Source organism: Sus scrofa, chromosome 13 (assembly GCF_054392235.1).
Source record: "Sus scrofa isolate SSC_HxYL_T2T_F1_AM1 chromosome 13, Sscrofa_HxYL_maternal_Yorkshire_Landrace_v2.0, whole genome shotgun sequence".
Lineage (NCBI taxonomy): Eukaryota > Metazoa > Chordata > Mammalia > Artiodactyla > Suidae > Sus > Sus scrofa.
The window spans coordinates 209,950,688-209,963,315 of NC_139395.1; positions in this window are offsets into that span (position 1 = coordinate 209,950,688).

Genomic DNA, 12,628 nt, shown 5'->3' on the forward strand with positions numbered 1-12,628 from the left:
CCCCCCCGACGCCGCATTTGTTCTTTGTGGACTTATTAACGATGGCCATTCTGACTGGTGTGAGGTGGTACCTCATGGTAGTTTTGATTTGTATTTCTCTGATAATCAGGGATGTTGAGCATGTTTTCATGTGCCTGTTGGCCATCTGTATATCTTCTTTGGAGAAATGTCCATTCAAGTCTTTTGCCCATTTTTCCATTGGGTTGTTGGCTTTTTTGCTATTGAGTTGTATAAGTTGTTTGTATATTTTAGAGATTAAGCCCTTGTCAGTCGCATCATTTGAAACAAATTTCTCCCATTCTATAAGTTGTCTTTTTGGGTTTTTTATGGTTTCCTTTGCTGTGCAAAAGCTTGTCAGTTTGATTAGGTCCTATTTATTTATGTTTGCTTTTATTTCTCTTTCTTTGGGAGATTGACCTGAGAAAACATTTGTAAGGTTGATATCATAGAACGTTTTGCCTATTGTGATTTCTTGATTTAGACACCCATCCTCAGCTGGGCCAATTCTTCCTCTCTGATTTTTGTATCTTTTTTTTTTTTTTTTTTTTTTTTGCTTTTAGTTTCACACCTGTGGCACATGTAAGTTCCCAGGCTTAGGGTTGAAATGGAGCTGCAGCTGCCAGCCTATGCCACAGCCACAGCAATGCAAGATATAAGCCATGTCTTTTACCTACGCCACCACTCTTGGCAATGCCGGATCCTTAACCCACTCAGTGAAGCCAGGGATCAAACCCATATCTTCATGTATACTGGTCGGTTTTGTAACCCACTGAACCACAATGGGAACTCCCTGGTTTTTGTATCTCTTTCACTTTGGAGGAGTGAGCCAAGCTGAACAGACCGTCTTCCAATTCAGAAATCACACAGACTACAAACATGATGACTTCGTGGTAGTACAGGAAGGCTAACTCAGATGTTAGGATCACTGGGAACTTGCTAGAGTGTTGGCTTGGTAAGGGGAAATCATTTTCAGCTGGCAGAGGATATCCCCTTAAAAGGAGATTGTCCCATAATTCTCACCCTCATTTTTAATCCACCTGGCCGCAACTTATTTTAATTTTCAAACATGGATGGACCTAGAAACTATTATACTAAGGGTAGTCAGGCAGTTAAAGACAAACACCACATGATATCACTTATATGTGGAATCTAAAAGAAAAAAGATACAAATGAACTTATTTGCAGAACATAAAACAGACTCACAGACTTTGAAAAACTTATGGTTATGAAAGGGGACAAGTTGGGGGAGGGATGGACTCAGGGTTTGAGATTGGCATGTGCACACCGAGGTATACGGAATGACTGGCTGATGGGAACCTTCTGTATAGCACAGAAAACTCTATCTAGTATTTCGTTCTCTGAAAAAGAATGGGTATGTGTGTATGTATGAAGGAATCACCTCATTATATAGCAGAAATTATCACAACTTGTAAATCGACTATACTTCAATAAAATTTTTAAAAATTAAATAAAAAGGGAGTTTCCATTGTGGCTCAGTGGGTTATAAATCTGACTAGGATCCATGTGGATGGCCTGACCTGCTCAGTGGGTTAAGGATCTGGCATTGCCATGAGCTATGGTGTAGGTCACAGACGTGGTTTGGATCTGTCATTGCTGAGGCTGTGGTGTAGGCCAGCAGCTAGACCTTCAATTTCACCCCTAGACTGGTAACTTCCATATGCCACAGGTACAGCACTGAAAAGCAAAAAATAAAAATAAAAATAAAAAAATAAAAATAAAAAAATAAAAATAAAATGTAGGCATTCCCGTCATGGCACATCGGGATTTGTTTCCCACCAGGAACCATGAGGTTGCAGTTTTGATCCCTAATCTCGTTCAATGGGTTAAGGACCCAGTGTTGCTGTGAGCTATGGTGTAGGTTGCAGACACGGCTTAGATCTGGCATTGCTGTGGCTCTGGCTTAGGTCAGTGGCAACAGCTCCAATTAGACCCCTACCCTGTGAACCTCCATTTGCCACAGATGCAGCCCTAAAAAGACAAAAGACAAAAAAAAAAAAAAAAAAAAAGGAGTTCCCATCGTGGTGCAGTGGTTAACGAATCCGACTAGGAACCATGAGGTTGCGGGTTCGGTCCCTGCCCTTGCTCAGTGGGTTAACGATCTGGCGTTGCCGCGAGCTGTGGTGTAGGTTGCAGACGCGGCTCGGATCCCACGTTGCTGTGGCTCTGGCGTAGGCCGGTGGCTACAGCTCCGATTCAACCCCTAGCCTGGGAACCTCCATATGCCGCAGGAGCGGCCAAAGAAATAGCAAAAAGACAAAAAAAAAAAAACAAACAAACAAACAAAAAAAAAAAGTAGGTTTTATTATTATTCAAGTACAATAAGGTCAACAGATTAGGAGACAATGGCCATTGAAAAGATAATCTGTTACTCTTTGTTCCCTAGAGAAGGAGGCCCCTCAGGGCTAAAGGGGAAGCACCAGGGGTTGGTCAGCAGACAGAAGGAGCAGGAGGAAAACATGAACAAGAGCCTTTATTTTGTTTTCTGCAGGAAGGTATGGGTGAGGCAGGGTTAGCAGGCTTAGGATTGGCTAGTTTGAGTAAATTCATTGGGCTCTGAGGCATGGGGGCTGTCCTTACTTGTCTGGTACCTGGGCCTGGTTTGATTAGGTCAGGAGAATGACAGACCCAGAATGTAAGAGCCTGATAAGATGTAGCTGAGGGTATGAGATAGATTGGTTAGTTTGTTTATGAAAGGCATGCTTGCAGGGTGAGCCTTTTACTTCCTTTAGGAACTGGCTATGCTGGGAGAGGCAGTCTCCCCAAGGCCATCAAGACCCCAAGATGTCAAATAATCAGATCCACATTTTTATTTTTATTTTTAGAGCCACACCTGCAGCATACGAAAGTTTCCAGGGTAGGAGTCAAATCAGAGCTGCAACTGCCCCAGCCTATACCACAGCCACAGCCAGGCCCGATCCAAGCCTTGTCTGAAACCTACACCACAGTTTGTGGCAACTCAGGATCCTTAACCCCCTGAGCAAGGCCAGGGATAAAACCTGCATCCTCACAGACACTATGTTGGGTTCTTATCCCACCGAGCCACCATGGGAACTCCAGGGTCCACATATTTAATACAGTGTTAAAATAAACAGATGTCCCCCTTCTTGTGGGTACTTTTCAAGGCTTCACACCATGCTCCAAGCTTGACTGAACTCTAGGTCATCCTGTGTCCTGAATGAGAGATACTACGTAGACCGACAGAACAGGGCTATCAAAGGCAGGGCTTACCTTCCTTCCTCCTACACCTTCCCAGATGGTGGGTTCTGTCATGGACTTTGCTTAAGATATCACCAAACCTCCCTGAGTTTTATCCGTGAAATATGTACAAGAAAGGTTTTGTCGATGGGGAGTGAATTAGAATACAGACATGAAAAGAGATTTAAAGCAAAATGGGGAGTTCCCTTTGTGCCGCAATGGAAATGAATCTGACTAGTATCCATGAGGGTGAGGGTTCAATCCCTGGCCTCACTCACTGGGTCAAGGATCCAGCGTTGCCATGAGCTGTTGTGCAGGTCAAAGACTCGGCTAGGATCTGGTGTAGCTGTGGCTGTGGTGTAGGCCGGCAGCTGCAGCTCCAATTCAGCCCCTAGCCTGGCAACTTCCATATGCTGCAGGTGCGACCCTAAGAAGACAAAAAACAAAAACAGCACAATGGACAATACTGTACAACCATGGTTCATGATTACTTAGTAGAGAAAAGAAGCAGATACCTTGAAAGAAGCATAAATTAAAATGAAAACAACATGTTACCAACCATGAAACAAAATCCATCTTTTCTTAGTTTGATTTAAAGCTTACCTAGTAAGCATGAGCTCCTTTCAGCAAGTTTAAACTGAGAGTTTTGGCTCTGAGTTGAGCTAATTCAGAGAACCCGGCAATCCTATAAGTCACTGTTGAGGTGTTGGCCCTGTCTGTTGCAATTCGTAATCAAATTGTCACCGTATGGTATCTGTGTGTTCTTGCCTATTTCTTTTGAAGTAAGATTTGGGAAATTTCCCTTTAGGCCACAAAGGACTTCAGGTTTTCTCAAAACAGTTTCCACAAAACTGTTTTGCTTTATTTCTGGGACAAAGTCCTAGAGAGATCTAGATCACACCATTGGCCAAAATGGTTCAGATGAATTTTTTTCTCTTGACTCTCTGGGGATTCTACCTGTAAGCTTTGTTTATTTGCTTACGTGTCTGGTCCATAACTAGTTAGTAGCCACCCAGTGTCCCAGAGCTTAAGAGAGAAGGTCATGAGAGTTTCTACAAGATTATTTCAGTTATCAAGAAGCAAATATAAACAAGGTGTAGAGAGGTGATTACATTTGTGTTTCGAAGACCTTGGCAAGCAGACACAATTGAAACATACCATCAACTGGGAAGAGAAAGAGAGGTATGGGTTTATAAAGCAGAAGATAAAACTCAGTCACCTGGATAAAAGACAGGAAGCTGAGAACTCATGTATTCAAGTGCCAACTCTGTTGAGGATATGCTGTTGTTTCCATATATTACTTGAAACATAGCTTGAACCCTCCCACTGTATAAGAAGACCACATAAACCAGGCAGCTGATGGCACTGAAACCCTCAGAGACTTCAGACATCTCTAGAAATGCAAAACAATGCACTTTAAATGAAGACAGTACAATAACCATGATTGCCAATGCACTAGTTTTAGAAATACATTATGAACTTTAACCTCTAGAGCAACATCTCTCAGCAGAAGGTGTAAGTCCCAGGAACCAGCAAAACCGAAAACATAAAAACCAGTGACGAAACGTACCTTGCCTGATGCAAAGGATAAACTATTTGCAAAGGAAGGTTAAAAACCTCATGCCCTCTTTCTAGAAACATCCCCTGGTCCCCACGCAGTAGAACTTGGTCTGTGTGGAGTTCTTGATCATCGCACAATGCTTTTTTTTTTTTAACTGTTGCCTATGGTTTTATTTTTATTTTATTTGTTTATTTATTTTTTGTCTTTTCTAGGGCCGGGGGTGTGGGATATGGAGGTTCCCAGGCCAGGGGTCTAATCAGAGCTGTTGCCACCGGCCTACACCAGAGTCGGAGCCACAGCAACTCGGGATCTGAGCCAAGTCTGTGACCTACACCACAGCTCATGGCAACACCGCATCCTCGACCCACTGAGGGAGGCTGGGGATTGAACCCGCAACCTCATGGTTCCTAGTCAGATCCATTAACCATGGCGCCACGATAGGACCTCCCGGTTTTATTTTTTTAATTGAAATATAGTTGATTTACCATGTTGTGTCAATTTCTGCTGTACAGCAAAATGACCCAATCATACACATACACACACACACACACACACACACACACACACACACCCATTGTCTTTCTTATATTATCGTCCATTGTGTTCAATCCCAAGAGACTAGATATAATTCCCTGTGCCGTACAGTAGGATTTCATTACTTTCATTTTAAATGTAATAGTTTAAAATTGCTAATTTCCCAGCATTGTCCTTGCCTGTCTATTAATGTCCTTAGTCCTGGTCTTCATAAGGCTTCGGAAACCCTGAATTCAGCAAATATTTGATGGGGGCAGTTCGGGGCCTCTTCGGGGATTTGGGGTCCTACTCGTGTTTAGAGAGCCTAGGGAAGTTCATATAGTTCAGTTCCTGGGTTGGGTGTTGGCTTGGAGTGTGTATCCCTGGGTTTAATGTCAGAACAGGTGGGCTCTCAAGTAATGGTCATTATCACCTCCAAGGGCTTTATCAGACCTAAAATTCCAGACTTTCTTCTTCCACAACCTGTTATACTCTCATTCTTGTTTGACAGGCTCTTCATCTTCGTTGAACATGTGCTCCTGCAATTTCTCACTATTGTCAGAGTTTGGGGCTCCATTTTTCCTCCTCCACTTTTATCTCCTGGGTCCCATGGCCCAGTTTGCACACGTTCCTCATTGGCAGGCACCTTAGCATCCTTCATCCTCTTTGGCCTTTCACCATCCCCATTTGTCACATCCATATCTGGATAGAAACTCTCAGACCATTCCCAGGTGCCAAAAGCTGAAAAGGAAGTTGAGAACCTTGCTGAAGGATTGTGATAAATTTAAGTTATCTGGATGTCTAATTTCTTCTGCTGCTCAGAAGTCCTCTGCATCATCTGTCAATCCTCAGCTCTCCTCTTCTCCCAGAAAACTCCCTGCTCATATTTTGCTCAGATGATCAATTCTACCTAACAGGAAGCCCTCTCATCTTTAAAGTTCTCCGAGTTTTGGGGTGATATTTTTGAGATAATAACCTACATCAAGTTTTTTTTCTTCTATCATTTATTCCTTTTTCTTTCCAGGCATAGAAGCAAAGAACTGGCCCCAAATTCATTGTCTCAAGAGAGGGATAGGACAAGGTGGGACTTAATGGCTTTGGTTTCAAAGAATCTGAGATCTTAGGAGAAGGAGGAAAACTAAGGATTAACATAAACTTTGCATGAAACACCAAAGGCGAATGACTCTCATCCTGCCTGCGGGGAGCCGAGGAGATGCAGAGACTCGAAAAAAGGACCTTGCCTGACAGCAGAAAAACCTGAAGGCAGGTTCCTAACCAAGGAAGGGAGCTCACCTGAACGGTACAAGCCAAAGGTGGGCTTCTGGTCAGGATGAAAGCCTGCCTGTACGGTACAAGCCGAGGCCAGTCCTCAGGTTACACAGCTCTCATTTTGATGTTGATGGGGAAGAATTGGGGCTTTCCTGGGAAAACAATTTCCATGTTTGTGCTGGAGAACATGGATTGTTTCTCAGGTGACCTAGTCTTTCCTGTTGTTTTATTTGTTATTCAGTTTTCCTCAGTCTTTCCTGATTATTTGCTTATTATTCTTATTTCCCATTCTTATTTTCCTGTGGTGATTTGTGATTTAACAAAATTACAACAATAATATAATAAGAATTTCATCCTGAAGGAGTTTTCCCCTATTTAAATCCAACTTAGTTAAAACATAGTGTTTATCTATTAACTAGTTATATAGTAAACTTTAGAGTTAGGATCTTAATGAGGTTCATGAAAGTTAGACATATATTATCCAAAAAACCTAGCTGTGAGTTTTGACCTTGATTTTAAAAGCTTTTAAGTGATAGCTAGTTTAGTTAAGTTGGTTTATATTTACTTACATTATCTCCCTGCCATAATGCTTTGAAGATAAGCACCAGTCTACAAACAAGGTTTGTGAATGCCAAATTCTTGTGTCTATGGCCTCTTCAAAGTACTCAGTAAGTTTAGTTAAGATAGAGATCTTAAAACAGGATGCATAGCTGCTATACCATGTAAGAGTTAACCAAGGTACTTTTAACACTGGGATGTAATCTGTAGTGAAAAACTGTCTATATAATCAACCACTGTTGCCAATAAAGTTTGAGCAGTCCAGCACCCTGAAAGAAGGGACAAAGAGGCTGTCTATGTATGTACATTTCCGCCAACACCATCCATCTCCAATCGGGAAAAAGTGTACACTCCCTGGCCACCAGAGCTGGCCTCCAGCACCTGCCCCATCCTAGTTCTTCCCCAAATTAAGAGAAGATTTCTCTGGGATGATGGTAAGAACAGAGACTTCATAAGTCCTGGAGAGAGGAAACCCATTGCTTTCTTGCCCAACAGAATTGCAGAGAGAAAATGGAGTCACAGTGTCTAAGCAGATGGGTCCTTAGTGTTGCAGAGATTCCTACACTCCTGGCAGAGCACAAAGGCAGCAGCAAGAGTCCCCTGCCACAGGCATGATACAGAAACAGCAGGAAAAGTCACTGGACCTGAAGGGACCAGAGGCAGAAACAGACATATCTCAGTAGAAACCTGCATGGACCAAAGTCCAGATGTGCTTTTCCACCTCCTCATCCATATGTTAGCTCTGTAAGTACCCTGGAACCTCAATGGAACTCTGGGAATGGACAGAGGCATGGGGGGCATCAACGGAGATAAAGTTTCCACCAATTCTGTGGGACGAGGGCTGATAATACAAGTTAGACTGAGTTACAGAAAAAGACCACTTATATTTATTGCTCATATTAAAGGCTGAAATAAAACCAACCTCTTCTATGTCTTCAACCATCTTCTTTCTTTCCCATGAACAAAAAGAAATGTTCTATTGCCTTGTATTCCATTTTCACTCCAAGAACATCATGCTGCCATTCTCAACAACTGTTTTAATATATTCCACTATTAACCAAGCCTTTGCTACAACATATATCTCTTCTGGTGTTAGGTAATTTTAAGTCTCAAGGAACAGGTGTCTAACTCAGAGTACCTATGACAAGAAAGCGGTTGGGTTGACTCATGGAATCCAGGGGAATGTGGACTAGGTAAATGACCAAAGAGGCATTAATATAGCTGTGCCTCAGAAATTATTGGCACCAGGGTATAGTTGCCCTTAGGATGCTATTTCTCCATTTCTTAAATCTACTTCTCTCTGAAAACTGGAGTCATTATCTTTTTTTGTAGACTGGCTTTCTCCAGCAGAGGAGAAATAAGTCTGCTGACAGCACCAAAGTGTTTCATGTTAAAATTTCTACAATGGAGAGAAGATGGGCTCCTGCTTCTCTCTATTATCACATGCAAAAATCCATACATTTCTCAAGTCAGCACTAAGGTTTGAGGTGGGGATGGAAATACTTTACAGAAAGGGTGGGGGATGGAGTGGAACAGACAAAACAATGGATGCATATGACTCATCTTTTTTTTTTTTTTGCTTTTTGCTTTTTGCTTTTTTTAGGGCCACACCTTCAGCATATGCAAGTTCCCAGGCTAGGGTAGAATCAGAGCTGCAGCTGCCAGCCTACATTAGAGCCACAGCAATGCCAGATCCTTAATCCACTGAGCAAAGCCAGGGATTGAACCCGCATCCTCATGGATACTAGTTAGGTTTGTAACCCGATGAGACACAGGGGAACTCCCCTCTCTGACTCATCTTGAAGGGAGATATGCTATTCATAGTGATTTGCTGTCATTTCAGTGGCCTGTAAGCTGGCACGTCAGTCACAGACAGTAAGTGCTCACAAAGGAATGGGAGTATGTTATCATCACTGCTTTCACTTACTTACCATTTATTCTCCTGTCTCTTTCAGGCCAGATCTTGCTTTGATCACCCTAAAGAAATCCTCTTAAAGGTTGTGAGTGACCTCACCATTCTCAAATTCAGCTACCTTTTTTCTTTTTTTAGTAACCACCCTCCTTTTTTTTTTTTTTTTTTTTTAACAGTAGTTGACACTGTTAATGACCTCATTTTGCCAAAACTTGTCTTCCTAGCTGAGATCCACATGCTGGGTTTTTTGGGGATTTTATTTTATTTTTTTTTTTGGTTTTTTTTTTTTTTTAGTCTTTTTCGCCATTTCTTGGGCCACTCCCGCGGCATATGGAGGTTCCCAGGCTAGGGGTCGAATGGGAGCTGTAGCCACCAGCCTATGCCAGAGCCACAGCAACGAGGGATCCGAGCCTCATCTGCAACCTACACCATAGCTCACGGCAACACCAGATCCTTAACCCACTGAGTAAGGCCAGGGATTGAACCCGAAAGCTCACGGTTCCTAGTCAGATTCGATAACCACTGAGCCATGATGGGAACTCCATGTGCTATTTTTTTTTAACCTCGTTCTCTTCCTACCTCCTGGATATGCCTTCTATGGTGATTACTGATTTTTCCTTTGTCTTTTTTGTTCCTTAATTATAGGCCATCATCACATTTCTGACCTCAGCCCGCTTTTTCCTCCTCTCTCTCCTGTAGTGGTTTGAAGACTTCAGTAGCTTTTTAGTTTCCACAGCATAACACCTAAAGCCCTAAAAGCTGCCAAAAACGAATGTGACATTAACATCCCATAATAATAATGGGATGAATGATGATGATAACCGCAAGAGCTGACAATTACTGAATACCGACCCCTGCTCTAAACACTTGGCTTGCATTAAGCAGTGGGATCCTCATCCTATGAGATGAATGCTTTTTTCTATCATTCTCTTTGTGATAGAATAATAAGGAATAAAAAGGAAACGGGAAGGAGCAGGGGTTAGAGACTTACTTAGTGCCAAACAATGAGAAAGGCAATGTTCAAATTTGGGCAGTCTCCCAAGCATGCCTAAGGTTTCCTGAGTTCTTGCTTTTGCTCCTGGCCATTGGCCCCCAGCCCTTACTCCATCATTCAACATTTTGCCCCTCCTTCAAGGAAGAAGTTCCCAGGTGTCTCTTTCCCAGCATCTTGCTGAAGGGACTCTTCCCTCTACTGTACCCCCATAGTGTCTTATCTGTGCCTTGCTTATGAATTTATGATTCTGCTTTCTACTTGGTTATTTAAAACAAGGTCATCCTGTTTAATAGACTATAAGCACCTGCAGTCTTGCATGGCCTCCTCCGTAGGGCTTTGTTCCACGGTGGATGCTCAACCTGTGTTCATGAATTGAACAGATGAGCCATTTGTCAAACATCAAATGTTCATTGAGAATCTTATCTAAGTCTCTATAGACAAGCACTGTTTCAGTATGGCCTTCAGGCTCTTCCTGGAACCATTTGTCATGATAAGATGAGGAGGTTGCACCATTAACACACAGCTTCTTCATTAAGAAAGTCCTGGAGTTCCTGTGGTGGCTCAGTGGAAACAAATCTGACTAGCATCCATGAGGATGCAGGTTCAATCCCTGGCCTTTCTCAGTGGGTTAAAGGACCCGCCGTTGCCATGAGCTGTGGTGTAGGTCGCAGACATGGCTCAGATCCCACATTACTGTGGCTATGGCTGTGGTGTAGGCCAGCAGCTACAGCTCCAATTTGACCCCTAGCCTGGGAACCTCTATATGCAGTGAGTGTGGCCCTAAAATTACAAAGAAAGAAAGACCTGCTCAGGAGTTCCCATTGTGGCTCAGGGGGTTAAGAACCTGACTAGTATCCATGAGGATGCAGGTTTGATCCCTGTCCTCACTCAGTGTGTTAAGGATTCAGCATTGCCATCAGCTGTGGTGTAGGTCACAGACACAGCTCAAATCCTGCGTTGCTATGGCTGTGATGTAGGCCAGCAGCTGTAGCTCTGATTCTACCCCTAGCCTGGGAACTTCATATGCCGAAGGTGGGACCCTAAAAAGAAAAAGAAAAAAAAAAAAAGGAGAGAGAAGAAAAGAAACTCCTGATAAGAAAAAGTCTCAAACTATACGCTGTGCTGGGTGACATAGTTGATTTGCCACGTGGTAGAATTACATTAAGGTGCAAGCCCCTGACTTCATCAGTGATTTGAAGACCTGTATTTTGAGTAGAACTGCTGTAGGGGATATAAAGCAGATGTGACTTCTGCTCCTGGGAACTCATATTGTTGTTGAAGAGATATATTATGATTTTTTTTTTTTTTTTGTCTTTTTGCTATTTCTTGGGCCGCTCCTGCGGCATATGGAGGTTCCCAGGCTAGGGGTTGAATCGGAGCTGTAGCTACTGGCCTAGTAGGCCAGAGCCACAGCAACGTGGGATCCGAGCCGCGTCTGCAACCTACACCACAGCTCACGGCAACGCCGGATCATTAACCCACTGAGCAAGGGCAGGGACCGAACCCGCAACCTCATGGTTCCTAGTCAGATTCGTTAACCACTGAGCCACGACGGGAACTCCTATTATGATATTTTAAAACAAGAACAACAATAACTAGATCACTGATAAGTATGCAAGTCAGTAGAAAGAATTTAAAAAATTAAAATGCCTTCAAACTTTTAGTTCAACTCTCTACTTTTGCAGATCAAGAAACAGAAGCTCAGACATGTTATTATAAACAAGTCTTAATAATGCCAAATGCTTTCATTGGAACAAGAAAAAATAGAAATACAATTTAAAATATGACCAGATGTTAATCATGGTAGGGACATTCCCCCGCTTCTAAGTGGGATGGGTACCACAAGAAAAGTTTTCTGATCTTTGTAGATTTAATAAAATCCCCCAATTTGCATGACAAAATATGACAATTAGGAAATAAGTTTTTTTGGTTTTTGTTTTTTGTCTTTTTAGGGCCGCACCCACGGCATATGGAGGTTCCCAGGCTAGGGGTCAATCGGAGCTGTAGCTGCCAATCTACACCACAGTCACAGCAATGCGGGATCCAAGCTGCCTCTGTGACCTGCATCACAGCTCACGGCAACACCATGATCCTTAAGCCACAGAGCAAGGCCAAGGATCGAACCCTCTTCCTCATGGATACTAGTTAGGTTCGTTAACCATTGAGCCACAACAGGAACTCCAGGAAATGTTATTTAAAAGTGTATTTTTGGAGTCCCCACTATGGCACAGAAGATTAAGTATCCAGCGTTGTCACTTCAGTGGCTGGGGGTGTTGCTGAGGTGCAGGTTCAGTCCCTGGCTGGGGAAATTCCATGTGCCACAGATGCAACCAAAAAAAAGTGTATTTTTGCAGTCTGTAAATAATTACTCTACTTAAAAATTTGAATTTATCTCTTACTTAAAAAAATCAATCGTAAATACTTAAGACAGCACTTTTTGAGTGGCTATATTTTCTTTGAAGGGTTTTTTTGTTTGTTTTGTCTTTTTAGCGCTGCACCTGTGGCCCATGGAGGTTCCCAGGCTAGGGGTCCAATTGGAGCTGTGGCTCCCAACCTATGCCAGAGCTACAGCAATGTGGGATCCAAGCCAAATCTTCGATATACA